General features: G+C 40.2%; 1 long non-coding RNA gene across 1 annotated transcript; it reads left to right on the forward strand.

Annotated features, from left to right (window-relative positions):
• Positions 1-914: 914 nt before the first annotated feature.
• LOC102242230 lies at positions 915-10048 on the forward strand. The gene is made up of 4 exons (XR_001361655.1): positions 915-1091; positions 2145-2261; positions 7329-7434; positions 9918-10048. It is a non-coding gene; the product is annotated as an uncharacterized LOC102242230 (long non-coding RNA).
• The last annotated feature ends 2460 nt before the right edge of the window (positions 10049-12508 follow it).

Raw genomic sequence — 12508 nt, forward strand, 5'->3', positions numbered from 1 at the left:
GTCAGCTGACCACCACTGACCAACCTCAGTTGATGCTACATGGAGCAGAAAAACTGTCCTGTTGAACTCTCCTGAATTCCTGACCCATAAAGTCATGAGATAGAATGTTGTCTTAACTTGCTCAGTTCTGGAGCCATTTAATGCACAACAATAGGTAAGTGAACATCAGATCTACCCGGCTGTGCTAAGCCTCGTTCTGCCTCATTCCCTCCACTCAGCTCCACTGGGCAGAGCCAACAATGGGATTTGTGATCTCACTTCTCACTCTTTGGACTAAATATCAGAGGCCATGCAGAAGTCATTGACATCAGACATTCTATTTGACAGGATTCCTCAAACGTATTTTGGACTGCAGTCTATTACTTATGATCTCTTGTTGAATTTTACAGGCAGATAGGGCAGGAAGAGTCGGCAGTATTCCAGAATCCCAGCTAAATGGACTTTTAAGTTGTTTTTAAATAGAAAATGACAAGGCAAAAATCTTAGAGTCCTCCTGTTAATCTAGTCCTCCCACTTTTGTGCAGAGTGACACTGTTCTATGGCAACCCTATTCTGAGAGTCTCAACTCCTAAATGAGGACCTATTTAGGGCAGTCAGTATACCTTCTTGACTACTCTCATCCCTTTTCAGCTAACCCAGGAGATTTTGTTTAAATTTATTTTATTTGACTTTATTTAAATACAATACTTCAGAAGGTTAAAAATGTATCTTCCCTTGTTGATACTTCCATGTATCACATGATGACTATTAGCAGGGCCCAGACACATAGGAAAATCCAAAATAGTGAAACAATTGACATTTCCGTTTTCAGGCTCGCCATGGCATGTCAAATATTAACTAAGAAATTAATCATTAAGGGCATTAAAGAAATTGGACAACTGTCTTGTCAGGCAACATTGCTCCTTACACAATGGAGCTGGTTGACTTCTGGCCTTCCATCGCTTACCTAGCAACCTTGTCTCTCTGTGCTAAGTATTTCTAAGTCAACTCTTTGATTTCCATTTACTTCCATGGATTTGTTGGTGACTGCTAGAGACATCCAAACTAATGGGTTACCTTGACCTTCAACTCTTCCAAGCAGATTCTCAAAGGTCAGTATTTCTATATTGATTCATTTCTTTGTCCTCATTCATTTTTCCCCCACCCATGCAATTATTTACTTATTCAATAGCATTAATGTGCCAGATACTGTGCTAGGCATCTGGGATGGAGGATGAAGAAAAAAGGGCTCAGGGTTACAGGAGCTCACTGTACGTGGTAGATCTTCAATAAACAGTTGCTGAATAAGTGACCTTTCTCTGAGAGGACAGGCTGGGAATTCTTGTTGTGGAAATTAAAGCTCAGGATAAATAAGCACAAAGTTGGACAATAACAAAGCAAGAAGGAACCAAGGAGTGTCTGGCTCTGCATCCTGACCATGTCTCTGTACTCCTTTTTTCTCCTGTTCTGTTCTTACTGGTTCTTCTACTGCCTTAGTTATACACTGATTCAAAGTCTGAGGCTTCAGAGGTTTGTACTAAAAAAGCCCTCTCCTGGATTCGACCACACTTTGTCTCCTTACTTCAAGGCAATACTTATTGGAGAATCCTATTGCCAATTATAGAGCATTCTCTATTTTTCTGCTATGGAAAAGCAACAACTGTGTTCCAATGAAAACAAAAGATAGCTCAGGATAAATTTTAGTCCACAAAAGATGCCAAAACCCCTCTCAGAGGGCAAGATAAGGCCAATCCTTATCTTAGTAGCTAGTGAGTTGGTTGGCACTAAAAGCTTGCTCATGGGTACTATCATGTGAGGAGCCTGCAAGTCCTAAAGCCCAGGACATGAGGGCACTTTGAGAAAACCTTGGAGACCCTGGAACTGAAGAATAGTCTGAAACCAGCTGATTCAGTAAGGGCATTGCCATCAACTCTACCCCTCACCTAACCTCCTATTTTAACATTGCCTAATCTTTTCTTTAAAGCCCTTTTTTCTATTTTGAGCATAGACATGACCAATCAAGGCCAGGGTTCCAGAAGACAGGGGAATTCCTGGCCCACACCCAGGCAAATAGAATGGGGAAATAATTGAAGCAATTCCCAGAGGCAGTTAAAGGTTTTACATGTCAAACATTTATCCTGACTCACTTTCAAACTATGGTTCAGCTACAGAGGAAGCAGGAAGTTATACACAACTCGAAGGTGGCAGATGAGAAAGTTGCCTTAGTTTCAGAAGAGGGGCTGCAGACCCTATCTAGCAGACCTGCTAGACGTCCAACCTGGGTGAGTGGGGTTGATCCTGGTGTCCAGTTTATATAGACTCTGAACCTTGGGTTGCCCTTTGCCTATATCCCTGGATCCTCTCACAACAAGCATTCAAACTTCCTTCCACCTTGGATTCCTGGTCCTACCTCTGTACAGAGAATGGAGTCTTAGGATAGAAGGAAATACTTTTAAACTCATTCTATGATTTCAGCATTACCCTAATACCAAAACCAGACAAAGACATATAAGAAAACTACATACTAATATCTCTTATGAACATAGATGTAAAGTACCTCAACCAAATATTATCAAATCAAATCCAACAATGTATAAAAAGAATTATACACTATAACCAAGGGGGATTTGTCCTAGGTATGCAAAACTCATTCAATTAATGTAATCCATCACATCAACAGGTTAAAGGGGGGGATGGGCGGGAAATCACATTGATAGATACAGAAAAAGCTTTTGACAAAATCCAACACCCATTCATGATAAAAATTTTCATAACTAGGAATAGAGGGAGAATTTTCTCAACTTGGTAAGAATATCAATCTATAGTTAGCCTAATTAATGGTGAGAAACTGCATGCTTTCTCACTAAGACCAGAAACAAGGCATGGATATTTGCTCTCACCACTCCTTTTCAACATCATATTGCAAGTCATAGCTAATGCAATAAGATAAAAAAGAATATAAAAGGTATAGATTGGGGAGAAATAAATAAAATTGTCTGTTTGCAGATGACATAACCTTCTACGTAGAAAAATCCCAAAATATTGACCCCAAACCTCCTGGAAATAATAGATGATTATAGCAAATTTGAAGGCTACAAGTTAAATATACAAAAGTCGATTGTTTTCCTACATATTAGTAATGAACAAGTCAAATCTAAAAGCAAAAAAACCTATTTAATTTAGCACTCCCTATTAATAAAATACTTAGGTATAAATCTAACAAAATATGAATAAAATCTCTGAGGAAAGCTACAAAAAGTTGGTGAAAGAAAACAAAGAACTGAATAAATGGAGAAATATTCCATGTTTATTGATAGGAAGACTTAATATTGTCAAGATGTCAGTTCTTTCTAACTTGATTTATAGATTCAATGCAATCCCAGTCAAAATCCTGGCAAGTTATTTTGTGGATATAAACTGATTCTAAGGTTTATATGGGGAGGCAAAAGATCAAGAAGAGCCAACACAATATTGAAGAATAACAATATCAAAGGACTGGCATTACCTGATTTCACAACAGTAATCAAGACCATGTGGTATTAGTGAGCTGGGCCAGCATGGCTCAGTGGTTGAGTGTCGACCTACGAACCAGGAGGTCACAGTTCATACATGCCCTGGTTGCAGGCTCGGTCCCCAATGTGGGGCATGCAGGAGGCAGCCGATCAATGATTCTCTCTCATCATTGATACTACCTCTCTCTTTCCCTCTCCCTTCCTCTCTGAAATCAATAAAAAAATATATATATTTTAAAAAGACAGTGTGGTATTGATGAAAGGATAGACAATAAGATTAATAGAACAGAATAGAGAACCCAGAAGTGAACCCACAGAAGTATAGCCAACTAATCTTTGACAGAGAGCAAATACAATACAGTAGAGAAAAGATAGTCTTTTCAACAAATGGTGCTACAACAACTGGACATTAACATGAAAAAAAAAATGAATCTTGACACAGACCTTATACACAAAAATTAATTCAAAATGAAATATAAACCTAAATGTAAATGTAAAATTATAAAAATCCTAGGAGATGACAGAGGAGAAAATCTAGATGATCTTGGCTATGGCAATGACTTTTGAAATATAACACCAAAGGCATGATCCATGAAAGAAATAATTTACAAGCTGGACTTCATTAAAATTAAAAATTTCTGCTCTGCAAAAGACTCCATCAAGAGGATGAGAAGACAAGCCACAGAATGGTATAAAATAGTTACAAAAGACATATGATAAAAGGATTATTATCCAGAATATACAAAGAACTCTTAAAACTCCACAGGAAGGAAATAAACAAACAAATTAAAATATGGGCAAAATAACTGAACAGACACCACACCAAAGTATATATAAAGATGGAAAATGAGCATATGAAAAGATGATAAGCATCATATGTCATTAGGGAATTTCAAACTTAAAAAATAATGAGATGTTACTACACACTTATTAGACTAGCAAAAATCCAAAGCTCTAACAGCACCAAATGCTGGTGAGCATGTAGAGCAACAGAAACTCTCATTCATTGCTGGTGAGAATACAAAATGGTACAGCTACTCTGGAAGACAATTGGGCATTTTCTTACAAAACTAAATATACTCTTACTATATAATTCAGCAACTGTCTCCTTGGTATTTAACCAAATGAGTTGAAAACTTCTGTCCACACAAAAACCTGAACGTGGATGTTTATAGCAGCTTGACTCACCATTGCCAAAACTAGAAGCAACCCAGATGGCCCTTTGGTAGATGAATGGATAAGCAGATCCAGCCAGACAATGGAATATTATTCAGCACTAACAAGAAATGTGCTACAGAACCATGAAAAGATGTGGAGGAATCTTAAATATATGTTACTAAAGAAACTAATCTGAAAAGCCTACACATTGAATGATTCCAACTATATAACATTCTAGAAAAGGCAAAACTATGGAGACAGTAAGAAGCTCAGGAGTTGTGGAGGGAGGGACGAATAGAGGGAGCACAGAGGATTTTTATTTATTTAAAAAAATATTTTTATTGATTTTAGAGAAAAAGGGAGAGGGAGAGAGAGAAACATCAACGATGAAAGAGAACCATTGATAGGCTGCTTCCTGCACGCCCCCTACTGGGGATCAAGCCCACAACCCAGGCATGTGCCCTTGACCAGAATCAAACCCAGGACCCTTCAGTCCACAGGCGAAGCTCTATCCACTGAGCCAAACCGGCTAGGATGCACAGAGGATTTTGAGAGTGGTAAAACTATTCTGTATGATACATAATAGTGGATACATGTCATTATACATTTGTCAAAACCTATAGAATGTACAATACCAAGAGTGAACCCTAATGTGAACTGTGGACTTCAGGTGATAATGATGTCTCATTGTAGGTTCTGTGAGGCAGGATGTCAGCCGACGGGGAGGCTGTGTCTATGTAGGGGGAGGGGAGATATGGGAATTCTCTATATCTTATCAATTTTGCTGTGAACCTAAAACTGCTCTAAAAAGTAAAAGTCTATTTAACAACAAACAAAAAAACAAATAAACAAAAGAAAACCCCCCAAAACATTAAAAGGAGCAGGACATAAAATTGTATAGCAAAACATAAACATAGACTGGAGAAAAGGACACTAAAATGTTATTAGGGATTATCTCTGGATGGTGGAATTATTGATTGTTTTTATTTTATACTAGAGGCCCGATGCACGAAATTCATTTAAGAGTAGGCCTTCCTTCCCTTGGCTGTTGGCACCAGCTTCCCTCTGGCACCCGAGACCCAGGTTTCTTTCCGACCGCTGGCAGGCACCTGGGACCCAGTCTTCCCTCGCAGCCCCGGCTTCATTGGGAAAATCGTCCAGTATAATTAGCAAATTACGCTTTTATTATTATAGATTTTATTTTGTCTTTCTAAATTTTCTATAAAGAATACATATTACTGAGAAAATCAGAAAAACAACAATATTTATTTTTAAATAAGAGGAAATGTCTCCGACCACTGGCAGGCACCTGGGACCCAGTCTTCCCTCGCAGCCCCGGCTTCATTGGGAAAATCGTCCAGTATAATTAGCAAATTACGCTTTTATTATTATAGATTTTATTTTGTCTTTCTAAATTTTCTATAAAGAATACATATTACTGAGAAAATCAGAAAAACAACAATATTTATTTTTAAATAAGAGGAAATGAAAGAGCATGGAATTCAGTCTCGGCTCCACTCCTTATGAGCTATATGACTCAGCAAGGTACTTAGCACTGCAAACCTCAGTTCCTGCATCAATAAATGAGGACAATAAAATCCACCCACAGTGGTGTGTGCTTGTGTGTGTGTGTGTGAAGGTAAAATTTAATACGAAATATGAATGAGCAAGGCACCTAGAGGATACTCAACATGGATTAATTTCTGAACCCTAGGAGATATTGCTCGGCATACACAAGGCCTTTTGTTCATCCTTTTTTCTTTTTCATCTGAAAATTCCTGCTGAAGTGAACAACCAGGCCTAGGGCAGCCCACCCCCACATCCAGCAAGCCCCTCCATTTTGGAGGAGAGAAGGGACCCCTAAAAAGGAAGTCATAGTAACCATTTCTACTTTGAAAATCCCAGGAAGCGCAAGGCTCTGGACCTGGCTGATTTTTGTTCTCTTGCTCCCTCTGCCATCCCATAAACATAGCTCTGTGTTTTCTGTTCCAGCTTGAGGGAGAAGCCAAGGGTACACGTCACCATATAATAGCTTCAGGGCCAGAGTCTTATGTGAGGATTTTGACAGACAAGGAGGAGACTGTTGTAGGCATGGGGCAGGGGAAGGGTGCTCAGAGCCACAAGGAGGACAAGAACAAAGAACTTAGTCTCCCAACAAGCCTGGACCGAATCAGGCATTATGGAGGGAGTCATGAACAGAAAACAATCTGGTCCCCTCCAGCTAAGAGTGATGTATGGAATGTGAAAGGAAGGTGAGCTGAGTGTAATGAGAGGACATTGGTTCTTATTCACATTCGGTTTTACTCTGCAGCATTCAAACATGGCGGGAGTAAAGCCAGTTTGGAAAGGATTGTTGTTATCTGAGGCCAGGGCAGGATGGAAGGCATGGGGGAGGTGCCAGGGTGGGTGTGATGGCTGAGGGCTCCAGAGAGCATTCCAGCTTGGAGAGAAGTAAAGGCAGAAGGTCAGAGATGATTCCGTGGAAGTCTGACGAACTGCTTGTTTCATTCCTGTGAAGATGTGAGATGAAATAAAAATGAGAACTATCAATGCTATATGGGTCTTAATGCTGGGACAGATCAGTTGTCAGATTTCCAGTAGAGGCAGGTCTTCTGATTCTAAATTTTAACGTAGGAAAACTTGCCTATTCTTTTTTACTTGTATCATTTTCATTGGCAGGATAGGATTTTAAAAGCTAAGAAAATCTGAATTAAAACGGCCAGTGATGGTCATCTTACTGGGGCTGATCTTGACAGGAATGTAGCAACAGATGACATAAAATTCTGTAAGTACCTTTGAGTGATTAACTTGACTCCCTTGTCTCTGTCACCTTACCTGCCTCCAGCCAAAGTTCCTACTGTCCCATGGGCTCTTCCTGTGCTTTGGGGTACAAGCCATTTCTTGGGGTGGAGATGAAGCAGGGTGGTGCAAATGCACCCTCAGCATCATCCACAAACATTCACTGACCACCTGAGAGTAAAAAGAGGTAGGGGACACTTTCCTGCGTTCAGTGACCTTATACTGTGCTCTTGGGAAATGTAAGAGTCTCTAATGTTTGAAATGGATAAACCATGAGGTTTTGGAGGATCCCACTGAGAGGCAGATGGGTCATGTCTGAGCCTAGTGAATTATTACACCGCATTCTCTCTCCTTGACCATCCAAGCTCACTACATTAACTCACCAAAATGTTGTTTGGGGGGAGCAAGCATGCCATTTGCATTTGCTGTTTCTTCTGCTGTATTGCTCTTCCCCAGATCTCAACATGACTCACCCCCTTGCCCTTCACCTTCAGGCTTTTGCTCAAATGTCACCTTCACAATAAAACCTGTTAGAAGTTGAATTGTGTCCCCACAAAAGATGTTGAAGCCCTAACCCCCAGTACTTGTAAATATGATTTTATTTGGAAATAAGGTGCTTGCAAATGATCAAGCTAAAGTCAGTCATTACAGTGGGCCATAGTCCAGTAGGACTGGTGTTCTTTTAGAAAGGGGAAATTTAGACACAGAGACAGACACGTGCAAAGGGAAGATGATGTGAAGACACAGGGTGAGGACAGCCATCTACCAGGCAAGGAAAGCCTGAGGTTACCAGACACCTAGGAGACAGACATGGAACCAAGCCTCCCTCACAGCCACTCCTCGGAAGGAACAAACCCTGCCAACACCCTGATTTCAGACTTTTGTGAGACAATACATTTCTGTTATTTATGCCACTTAGTTTGCTGTATTTTACTACAGCAGTCCCTTCCTTGACCCACATTATTTTAAATTGCACTCTCTCTACTCCTTCTTTTCTCCAGAGCACTTATTATTGGCACATAACTATTTACTTACGTGTTTGTTTCTCTCCACTAGAATGGAAGCACCATAAAGGTGGAGATTCTTTTTTAAAAAATTTTTTTATTGATTTCAGAGAGGAAGGGAGAGGGAGAGAGAGATAGAAACATCAAATGATGAGAGAATCATTGATTGGCTGCCTCCTGCATATTCCCTACTGGAGATCAAGCCCGCATCCCAGGCATATGCCTTGACCTGGAATCGAACCGTTACCTCCTGGTTCATAGGTTGATAATCAACCATGGAGCCTCACTGGCTGGGCGCATTGATTACTTGTTTGTTATTGTAACCTAATCCCTCACACATAGAAGCACTCGATACTTATTTGTTGAAATACTAAATAACTTACAGGGTTAGAGAAAAGTTGATAGTATACATTATCAAATAATCTAGTTAAATAATCTGTATACTTTCCATTTATGGCAAGGACCCCAAAGTTTACCATTTATGAAAATGTGATTTTAACAGTGCTCAGAATAGTCACTGATTACCAAAGTATTTTGAATACCTAGGTTTCACAAGTCCTTTGAAAGCTAGATATGTAACTAATGTTAAAAAATATGTAAAAAATAATTTGTGAAAAAGCTATTAGGGTTCTCTAAATTGAAATTAGGCAATTAGGGTTCTCTAAATAAAAAAATGACAGATGTTGCCCTAACCCAGTGGTCGGCAAACTCATTAGTCAACAGAGCCAAATATCAACAGTACAACGATTTTGAAATTTCTTTTGAGAGCCAAATTTTTTAAACTTAAACTATATAGGTAGGTATATTGTTATTAACTTAATTAGGGTACTCCTGAGGCTTAGGAAGAGCCACACTCCAGGGTCCAGAGAGCCACGTGTGGCTCATGAGCTGCAGTTTGCCCACCACGGCCCTAACTGGTTTGGCTCAGTGGATAGAGCACCAGCAAGGTCCAGAGAGCCACGTGTGGCTCATGAGCCGCAGTTTGCCCACCACTGCCCTAACCGGTTTGGCTCAGTGGATAGAGTGCCAGCCTGCGGACTGAAGGGCCCTGGGTTCAATTCCGGTCAGGGGCATGTGCCTTGGTTGTGGGCACATCTCCGGTGGGGAGTGTGCAGGATGTTAAAAAAAATTTTTTAAAAATGACAGATGTTTATTTTCCGCTTCACATATTAAATATTTCCTATTTTGTCATAATTTTCAGTAACTTCTTAATAATCTATTAAATTAATGTGCCATATTTAAGCTGTTATTTCCATTTTTTGTTATTTTTAATAATACTATTATAAGCATCTTTGTATCTGGAGTTTTTTCTTTTGAACTAATTTCTCAATAAATTTTCTCAAAAAAGAGTGGCATTTCTGGCCTAAAGGCATGGATGGCAGCAAAATAGGATGAGGGTTATAAAATATAATATTTGTACAGCCCTTGGAATTCCAAGAAATAAAATTGCCATATTTCTTAACAGGTGCTGAGTGGTCCTATCATGTGCCCTGACTGGGAATGGAACTGTGACCATCTGGTTCATAGGTTAACGCTCAACCACTCACACCAGTCAAGCAAGGTGGAGATTCTTGTTCATATTCTTCATGTGTTCCCAGCACCTAAAATCAGTACTGACTTTACACTCATGCTTCCGCTGCCATATTTCTTAACAGGTGTTGAGTGGTCCTATCATGTGCCCTGACTGAGAATGGAACTGTGACCATCTGGTTCATAGGTCAACGCTCAACCACTCACACCAGTCAAGCAAGGTGGAGATTCTTGTTCATATTCTTCATGTGTTCCCAGCACCTAAAATCAGTACTGACTTTACACTCATGCTTCCGGAGGTCCTCTCTGGCCTTCCTCTGCAAATGTGTATCTAGTGGCTACTCTGTTCCAGGCACTTTGCTACATTCTGAGCACTGCAATGGTGAGCAAAATTGGACCCAGTCCCAGACTCATAGAGCGAATAGGCTAGTGAGGAGACAAATGATCAAATATCCACACATATAAAAATAAAATTGCACATGTGACAAATGCTATAAAGGAAGAATTTGCTCTCTCTGACTGCTTTTGAGCTGAAACATTGGTTTCCTCCTGTACATGGACTGGAATTTAAACCATCAGCTCTCCTGGTTCTCCAGCTTGCGGAGAGCAGATTGTGGGGCTTCTCAGCCTCCATAATCACATGAGCCCATTATCTATCTATCTATCTATCTATCTATCTATCTATCTATCTATTCAGTTTCTCTGGAAAACCCTGACTAACACAACCCTAGAGCCAACAGTAGGGTTAGATTTTCCCAAAGGGCATTGACTGCATGAGCAAGGAATGGATGACTGATAAAAATTTGAAAGTTGCAATTCTGTTATTGAAAGGAAGGAAGAACAAAAACAGGAGAGAGAAAAAGAACAAGCATGTGCTACACTTGAGTTTATCCTGTCTTTAGGGGCAGAGCCAGGCCTAGTACTTATATCTCTACACTCCATACTACCTCTTACTATTTATTGCCTGTAATGGACAACTCACTGTGCCGGATGCTGCAGTAAAATAATCCCATGAATGTCCAAGAAACCAGAGGTTTAATATGTGATAGAAGGCATCCACAGATAGCTAGCGTAGAGGGTAGTATACAACATGCCATCAAAAAGAAATGTCGGGTATTTTCCCTGTAGAAAAGCTCCCCAGCCCTAGCCGGTTTGGCTCAGTGGATAGAGCATTGGCATGCGGACTGAAGGGTCCCAGGTTCGATTCCAGCCAAGGGCACATACCTGGGTTGCGGGCTCGATCCCCAGTGGGGAGCATGCAGGAGGCAGCCAATCAATGATTCTCTCTCATCATTGATGTTTCTATCTCTCTCTCCCTCCTCCTTCCTCTCTGAAATCAATAAAGAAATATATTAAAAAAAGAAAAAAGAAAAGCTCCCCATATAGACACATGGTGCCCTTCCTTAGCATGGTTGGACACCACTTGTTGCACTGTGTCTGAAAATCCTTACCCCAGGGACAAAGGGTTCACGGAAACAGCACATTGCACAATCATCCCTTGAAGTTCACTTGTAAGATGAACTAATATGGAAAAGTAATATGGAGAAAATCTCATGTCCAAGACTCTTACCACATTCTTTAGAGAAACTAAAGGCTTAACTGAAAGGTGTATTATTCAGACTTAAGCTTTAAAATGTGCCCTTCAGCCTCCAGAAAATAATCCTGAAATATTTTTCCCTACATGGAATAATGTCTGGTGAGAACCATCCTCCCTTAATCTTAAAATAGCTTTCTTTTTTCACATCTCCTGATTCAACACCAAAGAAGGGGCTTCTTTTGTTCTGAATTTAATGGATTATGTTTTTTAAAATGCCTAGCCTACAGCCTAGTGCATAATATGCCCTTGATAAATAGTAGTTGAACCTAAGTCTACAGCTACACATGATGATCATGTCTATTATCTCTTTAAGATATTCTGCTTAAGCAACACCTGATTTCAAAGTCTCCCTGACTAAAGACTGTATCCCCCTGAGCTACTTATATGGAAGTGACCATTATCCTCATTGGCTCATTCTCTTGGGTACCTAACATTATCCTCATCAAGAGCTGCAACCTCTAATAGCTACAGGGGCCAAGCAGGTGCACAAAGTAGTAAAGCAGTTAGGGTTGGTTTTCCATGGTTAGTTTAACACCAATCTTGACATCATAGACATTGATTTTTTTGTAAACCCCCCCCTCCCAAAACAGACAATTCAACAACAATGAGAAATCCTCAATTTATACAAAATTATATGGAAAAACAGGGCAGAGCATATGAATACCAAGAGCAGAAACAATCACATTCTCCATTTCCTCCCAGAAGTTCTTCCCTGTCAGCTACCTTACTTCTCTGCCTTCTCTTTCCTGTACAGCCTCCCTCTGAGCACACCAGATCCCCAGAACTTGATTCTGGGAGGGCAAGTGCCCATCTCTCTTCAGGCAGACTCCGCCCTGAGGAATCAAGTGTGGTGAACACCCTGTACAGCTACCATGATAGAAGCCAGAGACCATGGGAGGAAGAGCTATAATAGACCATTGGATGTTTCC

This window comes from Myotis brandtii, unplaced genomic scaffold (genome assembly GCF_000412655.1).
Source record: "Myotis brandtii unplaced genomic scaffold, ASM41265v1 scaffold185, whole genome shotgun sequence".
Lineage (NCBI taxonomy): Eukaryota > Metazoa > Chordata > Mammalia > Chiroptera > Vespertilionidae > Myotis > Myotis brandtii.